This window comes from Pongo pygmaeus, chromosome 12 (genome assembly GCF_028885625.2).
Source record: "Pongo pygmaeus isolate AG05252 chromosome 12, NHGRI_mPonPyg2-v2.0_pri, whole genome shotgun sequence".
Taxonomy (NCBI): Eukaryota; Metazoa; Chordata; class Mammalia; order Primates; family Hominidae; genus Pongo; species Pongo pygmaeus.
The window spans coordinates 50600382-50620126 of NC_072385.2; positions in this window are offsets into that span (position 1 = coordinate 50600382).

A 19745-nucleotide genomic window follows, 5' to 3' on the forward strand; every position below is an offset into this window, starting at 1 on the left:
AAACTGGGAGCAGTATCATCTCTGATAAAGCACCTTAAAGAGTTACTGAGTAAAGAAGAAAGAGAGAGATATTGATTAGAAATTAATTTTTGCCACCTTGGCCTATTGTAACCCTTACACTTAGTTTTCTTTTACAATGTGGAAATTGTATGAGTCACTCTTTTCTTCTTTTGAAAAGCCTGTTTGAAGCATCTACCTCCATTGGTTTTTTATTACTAAAAAATGATGTTTGAAATAATTTGTTAAAAAAATCTTTTCTGAACTCATAGAATTCTGAGAATGCTCTGTAAATATGTGTATTTATCAAATAAGATCCCTCCAATTCACACAGGAATCTAGTGCATGTCCTCTTCTATGTAGGAGAGGTTTGTCAGTTTCAGAAGGAAACATCCCCAAGGACTTACTGACTGATAGGAAAGCTAAACTTTCTCTGACAACGTTGTAGAATATATGACACAACAAAACGTTTAGGTTTTGAATTTTCTAGGCTAGAAAATAAAATAAAATAAAATAAAGGTGAAGAAATAAGTAACACAGTCATTACTATATCATCCCACATGCTTCTCAGTATCACCCACTCATGTTCAAAGATGCAGATTGGGAGGCCACCTGTGAACAATAAATTTGTAGAGATTTTTATCTGTTCACTTTTTTGTGTGCTCATACTTATGTATCTGTTTGAATATTTTTAAAGGAGAAAGAAAAGTATATGATGAAAGAAATTAATAGAACACAGTTTAATTGTCATCTAATTTATATCAGTGACCTGCTTATGTCCATACAGTCATAGCATCTTTGAAATAAAATCTACATTTTTATATTAACAGATCATTCTGATTATTCACATAAAGTCCAGGGATTCTAGACCCACAATAAGCTTGTTCAAATAACAATGTATTAAATATGTTTCCTAAGTTACCTCACTACTGAATGCCCAACCATACCTTTAGAAGTGAGACTCAAATACAGCTTTAGAACATGTTGATGGGAAGCCTTGTTTTTAAGATAAGGATGGGTGGTGGACCATTACCCCAGACCAGGTATTTGCCTGCCTCAACTCCCTTTTTTCAGTTCCCATGAATCTTTCTTCTTCCCATAGACATACTAATACAATCAGAAAACAGTAAATAACCTGAGGCTTTGATGAAACAACCACATTGTAACTAAATCTCTTCACACACAAAATCTGATATGATCCTCAGACATGACAAAAAACTATGTTTCCTGGTGCCATGTTGGAGATAAGCAAACCCATGAAAAACTAAAACTCCAAAATCATATTGCATGTGACTTTTTTCCTTGAACTATGACGTACCAGAATCAGAAATTAATAACTAAACATAAAATAATCTGATGGAATATGTGAAATATGTAGGGAACCTGGGCAAAGAAAACACATAACCATGCTATATAGACACTACCCAAGCCCAGAGCACATGGGACATTACTGGAGTGGGAAGGAGCCATGAGTAGGCAGAAAGAAAATAAAAAGATTTTCTGGTAAAAATAAATATTGAACACACAAACAAAGGAAACCATATAATATCCAACATGGAGTCAACTTATATAATAAAGTAGAACATTAGCATATCAAGATAGTACCACATAAATAAGAGACCAATCTTAAAGTAATTATAATAATTGAATATTTAAAGTTATTAAAAATGATGGATTAGAGACTTTAAAAAATAAGTGTAGAAAAAAACAAATACTTAAAAATAATGCAAAATGAGTGGAGAGTGCTGTAGGTATCTATCAGGTCAACCTGATCTGTAGCTGAGTTCAAGTCCCCAATATCTTTGTTAATTTTCTATTTCAATGATCTGTCTAATAATAATATTGTGAGTGGGGTATTAAAGTCTCCCACTCTTATTGTGTGGGAGTCTAAGTCTCTTTGAAGGTCTCTAAGGACACGTTTTAGGAATTTGGGTGCTCCTGTGTTGAGTACATATATATTTTATATAGTCAATTCTTCTTGTTGAATTGAACCCTTTACCATTATGTATTGCTCTTCTTTGTCTTTTTTGATCTTTGTTGTTTTAAAGTCTGTTTTGTCAGAGACTAGGATTGCAATCCCTGCTTTTTTTCTGTTTTCTATTGCTTGATAAAATTTCCTTCATCGCTTTATTTTCAGCCTATGTGTGTCTTTACATGTGAAATGGGTCTCTTGAATATGGTTTATTAATGTGTCTTGGTTCATTATCCAACTTGGCACTCTGTCTTTTAATTGGTGGATTTAGCTAATTTCCATTTAAGGTTAATATTGTTATGTGTGGATTTGATCTTGTCATCATGATGCTAGCTGGTTATTTTGCAGACTTGTTTACATTGTTACTTTGTAGTGTCACTGGACTGTGTACTTTAGTGTGTTTTTGTATTGGATGGTAATGGTATTTCTGATCCATATTTAGTGCTACCTTCAGGAGCTCTTGCAAGGCAGGTCTGGTGGTAATAAATTCTTTCAGCATTTGTTTGTCTGAAAAGGATCCTATTCCTTATTTGTTTATGAAGTTTGGCTAAATATGAAACTTTGGGTTGAAAATTATTTTCTTTAAGAATGGGGGGACAGGCATGGTGGCTCACCCCTGTAATCCCAGCACTTTGGAAGGCTGCAGCGGGTGCATCACCTGAGGTCAGGAGTTCAAGATCAGCCTGGCCAACATGGTGAAACCACATCTCTACTAAAAATACAAAAAATTAGCTGGGTGTTCTGGTGGGCCCCTGTAATCCCAGCTACTTGAGAGGCTGAGGCAGAAGAATCGCTTGAACATGGGAGGTGGAGGTTGCAGTGAGCCTAGATTGTGCCATTGCACTCCAGCCTGGGCAACAAGAGTGAAACTCCATCTAAAAAAAAAAAAAAAAAAAAAAAAAAAGAACATTGAATATTGGCCTCCAATCTCTTTAGGCTTTTAGGGTTTCTGCTGACAGGTATACTGTTAGTCTGATGGGCTTCCCTTCAGACTTTCTCTCTGGTTGCCCTTAACAGTCTCTCAGACCACAGAGCTATCAAAGTAGAACTCAAGACTAAGAAATCCAGTCAGTACAACTATGTGGAAATTGAACAACCTGCTCCTGAATGACTTTGGGGTAAATAATGAAATTAAGGTAGAAATTAATAAGTTCTTTGAAACTAATGAGAACAAAGATGAAATGTACCAGTATCTCTGGGACACAGCTAAGGCAGTGTCAAGAGGGAAATTCATGGCACTAAATGCCCACATCAAAAAGCTAAAAAGATCTCAAATTAACATTTTAACATCACAACTAAAAAATGGAAGAACCAAGATCAAACGAACACCAAAGCTAGAAGAAGACAAGAAATAACCAAAATCAGAGCTAAACTGAAAGAGATAGAAGCATAAAAACCCATTCAAAAGATCAATGACTCCAGGAGATGTTATTTCAAAAAAAAAAAATAGATAGACTATACTAATAAAGAAGAAAAGAGAAAAGATTCAAACAAACATAATCAGCAATCATAAGGGAGATATTACCACTGACCCCACAGAAATACAAACAACCATCAGAGAATATTATAAACAACTTTAGGCACATAAACTGGAAAATCTGGAAGAAGTGGATAAATTTCTGGACACAAACGCCCTCCCAAGACTGAATTAGAAAGAAATTGACTCCCTGAACAGATCAATAACAAATTCTGAAATTGAGGCAGTAATAAAAAGCCTACCAACCAGAAAAAACCCAGGGCTAGATGGATTGACAGCTGAATTCTACTAGATGTACAAAGAAGAGCTGGTACCATTTCCACTGAAACTATTCCAAAAAATTGAGAATGGACTCCTCTCTAACTCCTCTAAGTCATTCTGTGAGGACAGCAACATCCTGACAATGAAACCTGGCAGAGATACAAAAACAACAACAAAAAAATTTTCAGGCTAATATCCTTTATGAACATTGATGAAAAAACCACAACAAAATACTGGCAAATCAAATCCAGCAGCACATCAAAAAGCTTATCCACCATGATCAAAAAGGTTTCGTCCCTGGAATGCAAGGTTGGTTCAACATACACAAATTAATAAATGTTATTCATCAACTAAAAAGGACTAAAGACAAAAACCACATTATTATCTCAATAGACACAGAAAAGGCTTTTGATAAAATCCAATATCCTTTCATATTAAAAACTCTCAATAAACTAGGTATTGAAGGAACACATCTCAATATAATCAAAGCCATTTATGACAAACCCACAGCCATCATCATAATGAATAAGCAAGAGCTAGAAACATTCCACTTGAAAATTGGCACAAGAGAAGGATTACTTCTCTCACCATTTCTATTCACCATAGTGTTGCAGGTTCTGGCCAGGGCAATCAAGCAAGAAAAATAAATAAAGCATATTCAAATAGGAAGAGAGAAAGTCAAATTATCTTTGTTTGCAGGTGACACGATCCTGTGTATCTAGAAAACTCCATTGTCTCAGCCCGAAACCTTCTTAGGCTTATAAGTAACTCCAGCAAAGTCTCAGGATACAATATCAATGTGCAAAAATCACTAGCATTCATAAGCACCAACAATAGTCAAGCCGAGAAAAAAATCACAAATGAACTCTCATTCACAATTGCCACAAAAAGAATAAAATATCTAGAAATACAGCTAACAAAGGAAGAGAAGGACCTCTACAAGGAGAACTACAAACCACTGCTCAAAGAGATCAGAGATGACACAAACAAATGGAACAACATTACATGCTCATGGATAGGAAGAATCAGTATCACGAAAATAGCCATATTGCCAAACCAATTTACAGATTCAATGCTATTCCTCTTAAAGTACCACTGACATTCTTCACAGAAGTAGAAAAAACTATTTTGAAATTCATATAGAATCAAAAAAGAGCCCGAATGACTAAGGCAATCCTAAGCAAAAAGGACAAAGCTGCAGGCATCAGGCTACCCGACTTCAAACTATACTACAAGGCTACAATAACCAAAACAGCATGCTACTGATACAAGAACAGACACATAGACTAATGGAACAGAACAGAGAACCTAGAAATAAGACTGTACACCTACAACTATCTGATCTTCAATAAACCTGACAAAAACAAGCAATGGTGAAAGGATTTCCTATTCAATAAATGGTGCTAGTAGAACTGGCTAGCCATACACAGAAAATTAAAACTGGACCCCTTCCTTACACCATATACAAAAATTAATTCAAGATGGATTAAAGACTAAAATGTAAAACCCTAAATTATAAAAACCCTAGAGGAAAACCTAGGCAATACCTTTCAGAACATTGGCATAGGCAAATATTTCATGACAAATATGCTAAAAGCAATTGCCACAATAGCAAAATTTGATAAACATGATCTAATTAAATGAAAGAGCTTCTGCACAGCAAAAGAAACTATCAGCAGAGTAAACAGACGACCTACAGAATGGGATAAATTTTTTTCAATCTCTTCATCTGACAAAGGTCTAATATCCAGCATCTATAAGGAACTTACACAAATTTAGAAGAAAAAAACAACAACCCCATTGAAAAGTGGGCAAAGAACATGAACAGACACTTCTCAAAAGAAGACATACATGCCACCAACAAACATATGAAAAAAAGCGCAACATCCCTGATCATTAGATAAATGCAAATCAAAGCCACAGTGAAATACCATCTCACACCAGTCATAATGGCTATTATTAAAAAGTCAAAAAATAACAGATTCTGGCAAGGTTGTGGAGATAAAGGAATGCTTTTACACTGTCGTTGAGAGTGAAAATTAGTTCAACCGTTGTGGAAGACAGTGTGGCAATTCCTTAAAAACCTAGAAATAGAAATACCATTTGACCCAGCAATCCCATTACTGGATATTTACCCAAAGGAATATAAATTGTTCTGTTATAAAAACACATGCACATGTAGGTTCATTGCAGCACTATTCACAATAGCAAAACCATGGAATCAACCTAAATGTACATTAATGATAGACTGTATACAGAAAATGTGGTACATATACACCATGGAATACTATGCAGCCATAAAAGGGAATTAGACTATGTCCTTTGCAGGAACATGGGTGGAGCTGAAGGCCATTATCCTTAGCAAACTAACACAGGAACAGAAAACCAAATACCAAATGTTTTCACTTTTAAGTGGGAGTTAAATGATGAGAACACATGGACTCATAGAGGGGACAATGCACACTGGCGCCTACCAGAAAGCAGGGTGGGAGGAGGGGGAGACTTAGGAGAAATAACTAGTTTATACTAGGCTTAATACCTGGGTGATAAAATAATCTTTACAGCCCACCCCATGACATATGCATATGTTTACCTATGTAAACAAATCTGCACATCCTGCACATGTGCCCCTGAACTTAAAATAACATTTAAAAGAAGAAAATACAAAGTGACTCTTTGAAATATTTAATTATTGAAATTTTGTAAGAAATCAATGGTCATGTTAAATTGCAGTCCATATGCTAATGAGATAATATGTAAACTTTGAGATAGATCTGAAAATATTATTAATATTAAGCTGGATACGTAAATTTATGAAAAATAGAAAACATATAATAAAAACACATGTAACTCTAGTTTCTTGAAAAACAAATAAACATATTGAGAATTTTTTCCAGTAATTATGGATGAGTAATAGTCACAATTGCAAAAAGATAAAACTCCTAAAGTGGGGAAAATCAAATTGGCCACTTACTTCTCATCACTAATAATAAGATCCATAACAATATAAAATATCCTGAAATTGCTAATGAAAATAATTCTTAACCAAAAATTCTATGCCCAGCTAAATGTTCACAAAAGTGAAGAAGAAATATGAAGTTACTTTTTCAGGCAAAAACTAAATATTAAACAAATTTCACACTCAAATATCATCAATTAAAGGACTACCAAAAGTGTAAGAAGAAACTAAAACTTAAGGGGAAAGAATGGGATGCAGAAAATGTTAATAATTAGAAACCCTGGTAGGTAAAAGTTTCAGAAATTTAAATAATGATTGACTAATATTACTTAATTTGAAGTTTAAATAGAAAATGAAACCCACCACAATAATGATACAAGCTATCTCATATTTTGCTTAGAGTTTTATTTGCTTTACATACAACATTTCACTTACTTCTAATTGTGACTCATTCCAATAGATATTCATCTTCTCCTCATATTTTAAAAATGAAGGAAAAAAGGAATGTAAATTGTATACTTTTCTAAGATCATAAGCAGTTGAGGTGAGATTTGGATTCTGGCAGTTATGAAGCTGTAAAGAATTGATGAGTTCTTACATTCTTAGTACTTTGAGGAAAAAGACAGAGGGATTGATTAAGATGTACAAGTTAAAATATATGAGTATCATGCAATAATAGAAAATAGACATGCAATTGAAAATTAGAAAGAGTAGATAAAATAAGAAAGATGTAATCAAATTACTAATTTTCAGGAAAAGAGAAAAAACTAAAAATAAACCATAGTTTACATAAATCATATTATATAATTGCTATATAAGTCAGAAAATATAATGGCAGGGAAATTTAAAAAACAGTAGTTAATTTATTTAATTATTTTTGTATGTCTAATATTTGTTAGGAATTTTCCTAGTGTGAGAGGTAAATGAACAAAAGCTGCAAAAATTTATTTTTCACAGAGCATATCTCTTCACAATCACAATAAGTATTAATAATTTCAACTGAATTTAAAAATAGTTTTTTTACAATGTGCAAAGAACAAAAATTTAGTTATATAATGTTTACAAGAAAGAGCTAATAGGAAAAAAACCAAAAGGTTAAAGGCTTAAAGATGGGAAGAGAGCACCCTCCCCCCAAAAAAATGCTAATCAAAAGTAAGCTTATGCAGCTGTATTAAAATCAGATAAAATACACTATAAAGAAAAAAGCTTGATTTGAAATAACCATAATTTATTTCACAATATTAAAATGAAGAGATTACCAGAGAAAGAAGGTAAAATAACAAAAATTATATCACTAAAATATAAGAAACCAAAGTGTTAAAAAATATTTTAAAAACAATGAATACATCAAAATACTGTTAGGTTTTTATGAGACTTTCTTCAGAAAGTGATAGGTCGTTAAACAGGAAAGAAGAGAGTAAGGATAAAGGGAGAGAGAAAGGGAGGAAGGAAAAGAGAAAAGAAAGAAGTAAAGAAGGAAGGAAGGCTAATAGACAAGCCAAACAATGTAATCAGTACTTTAAATGAAAATAAAATAAAATCTACACTTAAAAGACAGAGATGAGAAGGCTAGTAAGATCCACATGATAAAGAATGAGATTTGACAACTTCAGTATGAACTCAATAAGCTTAAAATATATCCATATAATTACATATGTTTTGTGGGTGTTTGTGTGTGGTGTATATACACACATGTATTTTCTTTCCCAGCTGAGAGACCTGGACACAGTGGCATCCCAGTATCAATGAGCTCACCGAGCACACAGATTTTGTTTAGTAATACCATTGTCCATTAATGAGAACACAGCTCCTTAAAGAAATGAGTCATTCTAGGACGTAGGAATGGAATGTAAAAGATGAACCTGAAGCATCATGTATTTTAATAAAGTAGGTGATGGTAATATAATAAAAATCTACAATTATGAAAGTATGTCAAAGGGACAAAGAAACTAAAAGTGAAAGAACTCTATATGGCTGAAATGGAAAACTAAACTTACTAAATAAACACTGGATTATAGCTGAAAGTATAAAAATATACATTTGCCCACAATGAAATTAATAAATTTAGTAAAAGTTGGGGAAAAGAAAACAAAAACTCTCTTGAGCAGATTTTCCAGTTATAAACACTTCACCTTTAAGGACATAAACTTTAACTTTCCACTTCTTAAGCAGGGATTGTGTATAGTTACTTCCTTCCAACAAGAACATAATGCAAAAGGGGAAAAAGGGACACTTTAAAGCGGAGAAAATCTGACAAACACTACATCAGTCAGGTGATCAAGGTCAACATCAAAAGTAATATATCATATTAACAGTTCACACCCCTGATGGAATATGAGGAAAATGGCACTTTACATTTTCGATCTTCCTCTTCCAAACTGATACTTCCCCTCTAACAGTAACAAATCCTGAATAAAGTATTCTGCAAAATAGATGACTTGTATTCCTTTAAATATCAAGGTCATCAAAAACAAGGCAAGTTTGAGAAACTATCACACTCAGAGAGCCTAAGAAGACATGATAACTAAATATAATGTCATACCCTGGAGGGGATCTTGAAACAAACAAATAAACAAACATATAAAGGGCATTAGGTTAAAAAAATTAAGGACTCTAAATGAAGTATGGCCTTTATTTAATAACTATATGAGTATCATTTTATTAATTTTGAAAAATGTACAGTACCAATTTAAGATGTTAATACTAGGGGAATAGAGTTTATGGGACGTCTCTGTATTGTCTGAGTAATTTGGAAATCTAAGATATTCTAGAATTTTAAAAATTTATTGGGGAAAAAAAAAACAAAAAAACAAAGACTAGGTTTGGTAGACTAGGGTAAAATACCGAGGCTCACATACATACATTTCCAAGAAATGTACTTTAAATGTTTTAAAAATAGTAGGTTAAAAATATAGTGGTAAATATTATGCCAGAGAAACTTTAATCATTAGAAAGCTTGAATGTTTATGTTAATATTAGCAAGAGTACACTTTGAGATAAGGTATTGTCTTAGTTATTTTGGGTTGCCATAACAAAATACTGTAATGCTGGGTAGCTTATAAACAACAGAAAATTATTTTTCACAGTTCTGGAGAAGTGGACTGTTCAAGGTTCAGTGATAAGCAGATTTGGGTTTGGTGAGCTGCTTTCTTGCTTTCTGGTTTCTGGATGTTGCCTCCGTCTTTCTATATCTTCACATGGTGGTTGAGCTTTTATGTTTTTCTTTTTGAGACATAATCTTGCTTTGTTGCCCAGGCTGGAGTGCAGTGGTGTGATCTTGGCTCTTCACCTCCCAGGTTCAAGGGATTCTCATGCCTCAGCCTCTGAGGGCCTCTTTTAAGAGGGCACTAATCCCATTCATGAGGGCTCCACCCCTAATCACCTTCCAAAGATCCCACTTCCTTATACCATCCTCATGGGTGTTAATTCTTCAACTGATGAATTTTGGGAGGACAAAAACATTCACACCATATGAAGAATATTATCAGAGCAAAATGTATATTTGATAATATTAAGAATGTCAATTCATGAAGAAACAAGACAATTCTAAAGGGTCTTTCTGAAGTTTATCTATAATTTTGGATATTTTTGTTTTTAACTAAAATTTTATACAATCTCTTTTGCATAGAATGTGTTTGCACTCTTTGATGTATAATCTGAAGAAAACAGATATGCTGTGTTTATTCATTCTCCCTAGCCCTATTCAATCCTCCATTACAATGGTATATGGTTCCCACTGATTCTGGATTGAAACCATTTTCAATGTAGTTAAAAATAAGGGAAAATGTTGTTGGAAATATGGATATACTCCTATATTGTAGTGACATAATTTATCCCAGGGTAGCAGTTCTAAAGCTTAATTTATAACAATAACTCAGTTTCATGGCTGATACCATCTATGGGCTAGACAGAAGGGTGATTATTCCGCTCTTTGGACTATTTTCAAATAAGAATGTATAACGCAGAATAATAAATAAGCAGGAAAAGGGGGCCATTGCAAGGAGGCAATAAATGTCTGATCTGAGGAGGGGAAGGGAGAGAAAGTGGAAGGAGAGAAGGAACACAGGAAGAGAAAGAGAGAGAGAGGGTGGGAGGGAAAGAGGTGAGGTGGGGATGGAGGAAGAGCAAAAGAGGGAGGCCACTACAGTGAGACCATTTCAGGAATGGAAAATAATGAATGCAGATGGTGCTTGTTTAGAGTGAGAAGATAAAGAGGCACATGTTGTACTTAAGGTTGAATCACCCGGACTATCCAAGTGAGATTGACAAAAAGGGTTTTAAATTTGAAAGAGTTATGGCACTTGGCATCCTCTCTCTGCACTACTTATTTGTAGTTAATTTTCATATCTGTAGTTTACTTCTCACATTACCTAACTCTTTAGAATTATGTCCATAAAATATTTGAAAATTTACCCTGAATGTGTTGCAGTCTTACCAAAATCACCAATAAATTATAGTGCACACTTTAAAAATAATTTTAAAGTGACATAATACTCAGGTCACTTCTTTATGCTGAATTAAACCTTGTTATCTATTTTCTTACATTAGTACGAAGTACAAGGCTGGGCTTGTCCTGCTTGGCTTCCAAGCATTAAACACCGAATTAACATTGAAAGTGGGATAAACTGCATTACAAGAGATTATTTTTGGTATTATCTTGTGTTCATTCACTTTTCATGTCTTAAATTCATTTTGTTTTCCAGTTGTATCTTATCATGTCTCAAGCTTTAACTTCCAAGTAAAAATAGCAGTAGGAGCTAAAACCTCTCTCTGAGTGTATGTGTGTGAGTATGCTAGTATATAATGTTGCACATGGGACAAGTATAAATGTAAAATAAAAATCATAGAATATATTATTTATTCTCTAAAGATATATGTTGGTGTACATATATTCATCACATGTGTAGAATTATAGTTCTTTTTAAAATTGACTTTTATGCTAAATTATACAAACATTGCTACTTAGCACTGTGAGGGCACAAAGCCTATGCTGAGCCCCAAAGATCAATGTATTCTATTTCACCATCTGTTTAAAAGCACATTTTTTTTCCATCTTTTTCATTCTGGCTGAATAGAATTAGAAGAGACAGATTGTAGCCTGTTGACGTCTTAGCAAGTAAATTCACCCCAGAAAGAAAGTCTAAACAAGGCAGGGACCCTATTACGTCAACCATCTATAGGGTTGGAAGCCAGAGTAGATGCGTTTGTATTTTCTTAAGCTACTCATTGGAAAGTGAATCAGGTCATTGAAGTCACTGTTACCCACCTCTCTATTCACAACTTCAATTTTATAACTGTTGCTTCAAATATTAGTGAATTAGGCTCAGAAAGAGGCATTCAAATCCACTAGCATCATAAATATGCAAAACAGGAATTCAGTTATGTAAGGGTTCCATTTGCCTCCTGCTCTCCAGGTGCTGGGCTGATAACCAGGGCCTGGGTGGAAGAGTATGCAGAGACTCTTCAGAAAGCACATATGGGTTAGTGGGAAAACTATCCTCCCAGGAGACACCCTACAGAGTGAAATCAAATGACTGATTCTTGGAAGACTCAGGAAGAGTTTGTAGAAAGGAAATGTCTGTTTCGTTCATTAAACGCCTGCCTTATCACTCCAAAATTTTAATAGTTTATACATAATATTTCAAATAAACCTTTAGTTTTCATAAGATATTGACCTGACTAAAGACCATTAGAGAAATTGTAAAAGTGCTCCTCTCTTTTATTTCACCAATATTTACCAATTGAGCTTTATATGAAGTACTCACAGAAGGGGTAGGCAATACCCTGAGGCTTTGCTTCCATTAGATTCACATTAGATTTTGGTGCAAATCGAGGGGTGCACTTTCTGGCTGCTATTTCAAGTATCTCCTCCAAATATATGTAAGGGGAAATAAATGTTCACTAAACCTTTAGCATGTTAACATATTTTAAAGGAAAGCAATCAGAAATACAGAAGCTATGTTCTTCTTTAAATGTTATCTTTCAATGTTTCAATTTCTTTCACTTTCTTATGTTTACCATCCTGTATAATATTGTTATATATTAAACAAGGTCATCTCATCATCAGCCACCCTTCCTTTGTGTCTCAGAACATTTTCCTTTTTCTTGCCATAGTTTATAACATATAACAAATATTTCTCTGTCCACATCAACCTAGGACTACAAATGAAGCTGATACTTTAATTTCTGATCTTTAAAGAACTGTGTGTCTTTCAAAACATTGGCCTTTCTCCCCTCCCTATCCCAAAACCAATATACTACTGTTCTATGTACAACTCACTACTGAAGAAACCAAACTTTTACCTCAGGGAGAATTTAGGTGACCATAAGTGGGTATAAACATAGCCCATGGACATATGATTGGTTTAAATCTCTGTCTGGCTACCCATCAGAGAGTCAACCAAAATCAGCATAGTGTCACCATTCCTACAGCCCCCTAATACTGGAAATGAAAGACCATGGTGACCAGTGGGTGTGAGCTGCTCACAAAGCCAGTCTCCTAGGAAAAACACATAAGCATGAATTCTGACCTCCTTTGGGCATCTGGATTACACAAGGAATAAAGGGTTAGAGAGTGCTTTGAAATGGAGACACAGAGACCAAACATTATATTAATCTAGATCTTGGCTCAGACCATCCTACCCAAATTGCACCAGTGTCCTGGGCTGGTCGCAGTCACCTGAGAAGGATGTAGAACATTTTGAAAGAGGATCTATGCCTTGTTATTCGGCGGATGTTGCTGCCAGTCAGATAGGTCCAGGAACAAGGGTGGTACTTAGGAAATTTCATAAAATGCACTCAACATGGTAGAGCCCCCAGAAGTGTAGGGCCCAGGATAGGAGTCATCTTTCTGTGGTCTATGGATAAGACAGTTGCCACAATAGTGAAAATAAGATCAACTCTATCTTCTTCCTTTCATAATCTTGCTCGTTTCATTTTATCCACTATCCATAAGTAAACAAATATACATCTATAAATCTAAATGTATACATTTATGTACATATAGTATGTAAATATTTATATATGGTTGTAAGTAGACAGATACAAATATTATATATATATATAGAAAAATGCGTGTGTATCATACACTATGCCCTCTATAATAATATTTTTAGCTTATCCATAAGATCAGAAATAATTTAAAATGATTCAATGTTAATTTCTTGGTAATTCTATAGTGAAATAAGCATAATGTTTAGGCATATTCATCAGTATACATGTATTATAAGAAAATAAACAATATATTTGTATTGCCAAGTAGTTAATGCATCACATTTCAATTAGCAAGGATGGTTCTCTGTGGCATTGGGATGCTGAATTCAGTAGTTAGTGAACCATTTAATTCCTTCATTACCAATTATCGCAGAGGTAGGTGGGTATGCAAAAAATACAAAATATCCTAATTACTGTTTTTAGTTCAATAATAATTAGCTACTCTGTTACAGAGATCACTATATTGCACGGTTTATTTTTTGCTTCTAGCTGAATCATTTACACATTTACTTTTTCTTGTAATTTAAAGCTATGTTCATCATGCTTATCTGTTTTTTCTTTGTACTTTAATTGCATTTATGTCATTAAGCTTTGTTTACGTTGAATTAATAAAAAATCGTATACTCTCTAAGTTTTAAATGCAATTGTTTTGCATAAAAAATGGTATACTCTCTAAGTCTTAAATGCAATCTCGGGAATAGCATGAAGTAAAATGTTCATGTTATGCTACTTTAACATAAGCTTACAATGTATTAGGTTGGTGCAAAAGTAATTGCAGTTTTTGCCACTTTTTTTTTTTGAGACAGAGTCTCACTCTGTTGCAAGGTTGGAGTGCAGTGGCTCGATCTCGGCTCACTGCAACCTCCACCTCCCGGGTTCAAGTGATTGTCTTGCTTCAGCCTCCCCAGGAGCTGGGACTACAGGCACGCACCACCGTGCCCAGCTAATTTTTGTATTTTTAGTAGAGAAGGGGTTTCACCTTGTTGGCCAGGCTGGTCTCGATCTCTTAAAATGGTGATCCGCCCACCTCCACCTCCCAAAGTGCTGGGATTACAGGTGTGAGCCCCCGCGCCCACCGCCACTTTTTTAGTGGCAAAAACCTCAATTACTTTTACACCAACCTAATTATACATATAGCCCTTCAGTGTTCACATTTCGCGCAGCGTCGTTACCAATAGGTCTATCCTTTAAGTACCATCAAACAATCTACGTATGAATTGACCTTATGACTCTACTTATGAATAGGCCTTATCACCCTCTAACTATTCTTCCTTAACTAAAATTTATTTGTAGCCCCTAGAATCTATTTTGAGGATTAAAGACAAAGAAACAACATTGTCCTAGAACAGCTCATTAAAAAGGCATAGGTGATCTGAAAAAAAAAAAAAAAAAGGAGTCATAGTTATTTTATATGTTGGTTTCTTTCTTTCCTTTTTTTGTTTTACTATTTTTATTCCTTTTTTTTATTTATTCCTTATTCATTCATTTACTGAACTGATACGTGAACTCTTATGAGAAAATTTAAAACATGCCTGCCTTGAGCAGAAAGCATCTTCCTTTATAACCTGTTATTCTGCTTTTGCTTTTTATTATTTTTAGAAGTATATTACTGAGATTTAGAAATATATTGTCAATGATATATCAAAAGAGCATAATAGTGATTTTCATTCTATGAAAATAATTCAGAAAATTATCAGTATGTTGATTATAAAACATTATCATGAAATACATATTGGCCTCATGTTTACTTGGTATATTCTAGAATATTAAGTCACACTGTTTTATTATGTGATATCTTAGATTTAATTTCCTAAAACCACACTTGCTGATTATTTTAAAAAGATTCTACTGCCTCCCTGTTAATGACAGGACAAAGAAAAACCTCTACACAGTAAAATTAAAGGCCTCTTGCAATCAGTTGCCGTTTGTTCAATTTTTATTTGCTTCATTTCTTCAGTATGGATGGATTGACTATAATGCATGCATGTATGATACATTACAAGTTTAACACATACATGTTTTATAATCCTCACCTTCATTTTTTTTTCTATACTTTCTCTTGAGTATGTTGCTCTAATTCTTCCTATTCACTTTGCTATTTTTTACCTTAGCGACCTTGCCAAATCTTAAATTTAAAGGAAACTTTTCTTCTATATTTAATTCATTTGAAGTTTTAAGTCACCCTCCAACTTACCCTAATATCTATATGTATTAATCATTCATCTACTAAGTTTTAGTCATAAAAATGTATATTAATTTATTAGATCAGGAGAGGAGAATGTGACTGCTATAATATGTAGTACACTTGTTGCATTATGTCATATTCTACATAGACATACACTTTTCATTTATTTACAGGGCTAACAAAATGCTAATAGTAGTAGAATGTAAATGTTTGATTGAATGGTTGCCTATTATCTGAATTAAGCACTTTAACATTTGACCCATATGAAACTCATTACTAAACTTTCCTGCTGCAAAACTTTCTATTCTGCAAAGTTTTCAGAATAAAAAACTTTGGTGAAGGAAATGCTCATTGATGTCAAGAAATATGAAGGTTCTGCTCTTATCCTGTTCTTGTAACCTTGAAAGTTAGCCTGCTACTGTTTCACGGATGCTGATAGAAAACGCAAGATTTCTCTACAGGACAAACAGAAGGAAGAACATCATGACTACATTTATTCTGTTTCTCCCAATCCTGTAAGAACATGCAGTGAAGACTAGGTGATACACACATATGCAACAGTTGCTGTTATAGGAGAAGAATCTTGAAGTATATATCTTATTTAATAATAGGACAGAGAGGAGCCAAGATGGCTGACTAGAGGCAGCCAAGAAGAGCTTCTTCCATTGAGACCAGACCATAAGGAAGATCAGCACATCCTGAGAAGATCTTCAGAAGCAAGGCATTGGAAGTGGACTGAGGGAGCACACAGAGCCTCAGCTGAAGAAGAAGGCCGGTAACCTTCTACAAGATGCTGAGCACCAGGACTAATTCCTAGCTCCTAGTGACTCTGGGGGAAGGGATGAATTAAATATGTGTGCAATGGCTGACTCTCACCATGGACCTCCAGAATATTAGCTACCAGAGACCCCAAGACCCTAATGTACATTTGAGCTGGCAGGAAGAGCTACTTGGAGAGTTGGCAGGGACAGGACTCTGTCCTGTGTGGAGTCCAGAAGTTTTGGCACGGGAACAGCTGCAGTGGAGCATGGCCAGGCCAGGGACATCCATCACCTAAGGCTCACCATGCTCCTCTGGGTAGCCTTGGCCTTTGTTCACTCTCAGATCCTTGAACCTGAACAGAATAGGGCTACTTTGCCCATGAGATGGGGCCAGTTTGAACTGAGAATCCCTCTGTCTGCTGGTCTCTCCTCAGGCCCCTGCCTTACTGCACTTGTAGCACAGCTTCAGTTGCCCAACCAGGACATTTTCCAATGGCTGCCCCTACAACTTCTTTGCGGGCAGACCTCATCTGATTGTTGGAGAGTTCTGCAGACTGACAGCACAAGCACATACCCTCCCATTGGCTACCTATACTGCTTTATCAGCCCATGCAGGTGGACCTCCTCACCCCACCACTATGGGCATGTGCATGTGTGGACCTCACCACTGCTGCTCTGCCCAAGCTGCTGCCAGCACACATGTGCATGTGGGCTCTGTCATACTGCCACTTTGCTATCACCCACACATGTGCGCAAGCACGGACCCGGTTGTTGCCACCACAATGAAGCACTTTTGCTAGTAAGCCCTATCGGAGTGTTGTTGCTAGCAGGTGGGAAACACCTCAGCTCTGCCAGCACAGCAGGTACTTAACCTCAAGGGACCAGGGAACAAAACTGAGGGCTTGGTCCCAGTCCCCCAGAGTTAGAGCACAGGTGCACTGATTTGGGCTTATGGAAGAATACTTATGCAAACCATTAGGAAAGTAAAATGGTGAAAAGGAACATCTTTCAGTAGTAAAACTGATAAAGAAATATTGATAAGCCCAAATCTTATTAAACACATTTAATATTGAATGCCAGTTTAAGTGAAAAATGTCATCCAATTTGACTTTAAAAATTAGGTAAGAATTTGATTTAATTATAAATGTTCCTCTAAACAGTGATTATCTTGATTTGGTAAAAATAATAGGCAGAACTAAACCAACCTTTTCGGAAGGTGAGTTTTCTCAGAGGTAAATGACAAACATGAGGATCCAATAATCAATTTCATATTAAACTCGGCATGTTTCTATTAGGAGCAACGCATTTTACTCTCTTCTCAGCAATGAGTATGATTATTAATGTTATTATATTCTTGATTACAAAGTTGTATTTTTATGAAGGAAAATATAAAATGACCTCTTAATTTGTTTATGTCATCCAGTGAAGACTGGGTTTTTGGAAGGCAAACATATAAACTTTTAGGAGGGACAGTCTGAGCTTATGTACATTGCCCCTGAGTGATTATCCATAGTTACTGTCTTTCTCAAAAGTGTATTGGTTTGAAATCATATGGTTACCCCAAGGTTCTGCCGGCTATAGGGGAGGAATTCTGTGCTATCTAAGTAAAACAGTCTGCCAAGAAGACTGAAAATCAAACACACATGAATTTGTCGCAGGAGAATTCTGAGTTCATTCATGATATAATACAAGTTAGAGAAAAAAAGGAGTTCGACTTCAGACAGTGAGAATAATGAAGAAAAAAAAAAAGCAGAGCAGAGCAGGTAAGAAGTAAGTGGCAGAGATAAATTCCAGAGGCATAGTGTAGAAATCTGCTGTGACTGTAATTAAATTCTGAATGGAAATTTACGTGGGCTAGCTAGTGTTATTTAAAGAATGCATAGGAATAGTAGCTCTTCTGACCTTTGCTGTCTTTCTTCTCAATATACTACTTAAAAAAAAAAAAAAACGGTTTTGAACAGCAGTTACTATGAGCTACATCTGGGGAATGCATTTTGGCCACAATTAATGGTAAACAAAAGACAAATGTAAATGCCATAAAAGCTGTGCAATGTGATGACTGTATTTTCAGAAGACATAGTTTAATTGATCTCAAATAAGCTTTAAACACACTGGAAACTGGTGTGTTTTTTTCTGGGTACATAAGTACAATGGCAAAGGTATTTTATACCACAAAATTTGGGGAAAAAACCTACAATAAAGCAAAATCAATTTGTTATTTCACATATAGAATATAAATGGTACCTTCATATATATAATGACTTCCTATAATGGACACTAGTTCTATGAGGCTCCAGACAGCCAGATTTTAGGATGATTATGTGAGCATGTCATACTACCACATTTTACTTCTGTAAGAACTTTTTTTTATCAATTATATCTGCTGATAATGAATTTCAAGAGTTTATGGAGTAACCACTTGCTTATATATTAAACATTTTAAACAATATCAGAAAGCAATGTACCATGGATATGTGGAAGAAAATGGTAGCTGTAATGGAAGAATAGAACAGATGAAACTTGGAATATCATTCATTCAATTCAATATATTAGGTAAGGTTTTTAGTTTGTTTACATTTTAGCTTAGTTTTAATGAACCACTATGTTTTTATTTTAAGAGTTTTTATATAGATAATAAACCCACTCTTCATCTCTTAGTCTGCTATGTGTTTGAAACCTATATGTATATAAAATAAGTTTATAATCAAGACTATCAGTCACTGATATCAGTATATAGTCCCATGGTACAAGTCTTCTTTAATTGTCACTTCCTCATCTAGCATAAATTTGTAGTAAATGGCATTTTTAGCACAATTAGGTGATCACTATTTTATAATCTACCAATAAATACCAGTACTTTCCACAATTTGAGCAGCAATTCTCTATCTGTGTTTTGAGTATTCTACAGTGTAGGACCAGCTCCTCTTATTGTCGGATGGTAACAGTCTTAAAAATATCTCAGTTCAGAATTTTTTGTCTTTGTAGTCACTTTTTTTGCAACACAAACAGTGACTTTTTAAAATCACTTTTGGTCACAGTTCTCTGATTTGCTCTATACATCCAGAGTATGGACTCTATGTCATATACCTCTGTGGTTCTAACTATGCCTGGTGCAACCATAACATTGAATTCTGTATCTC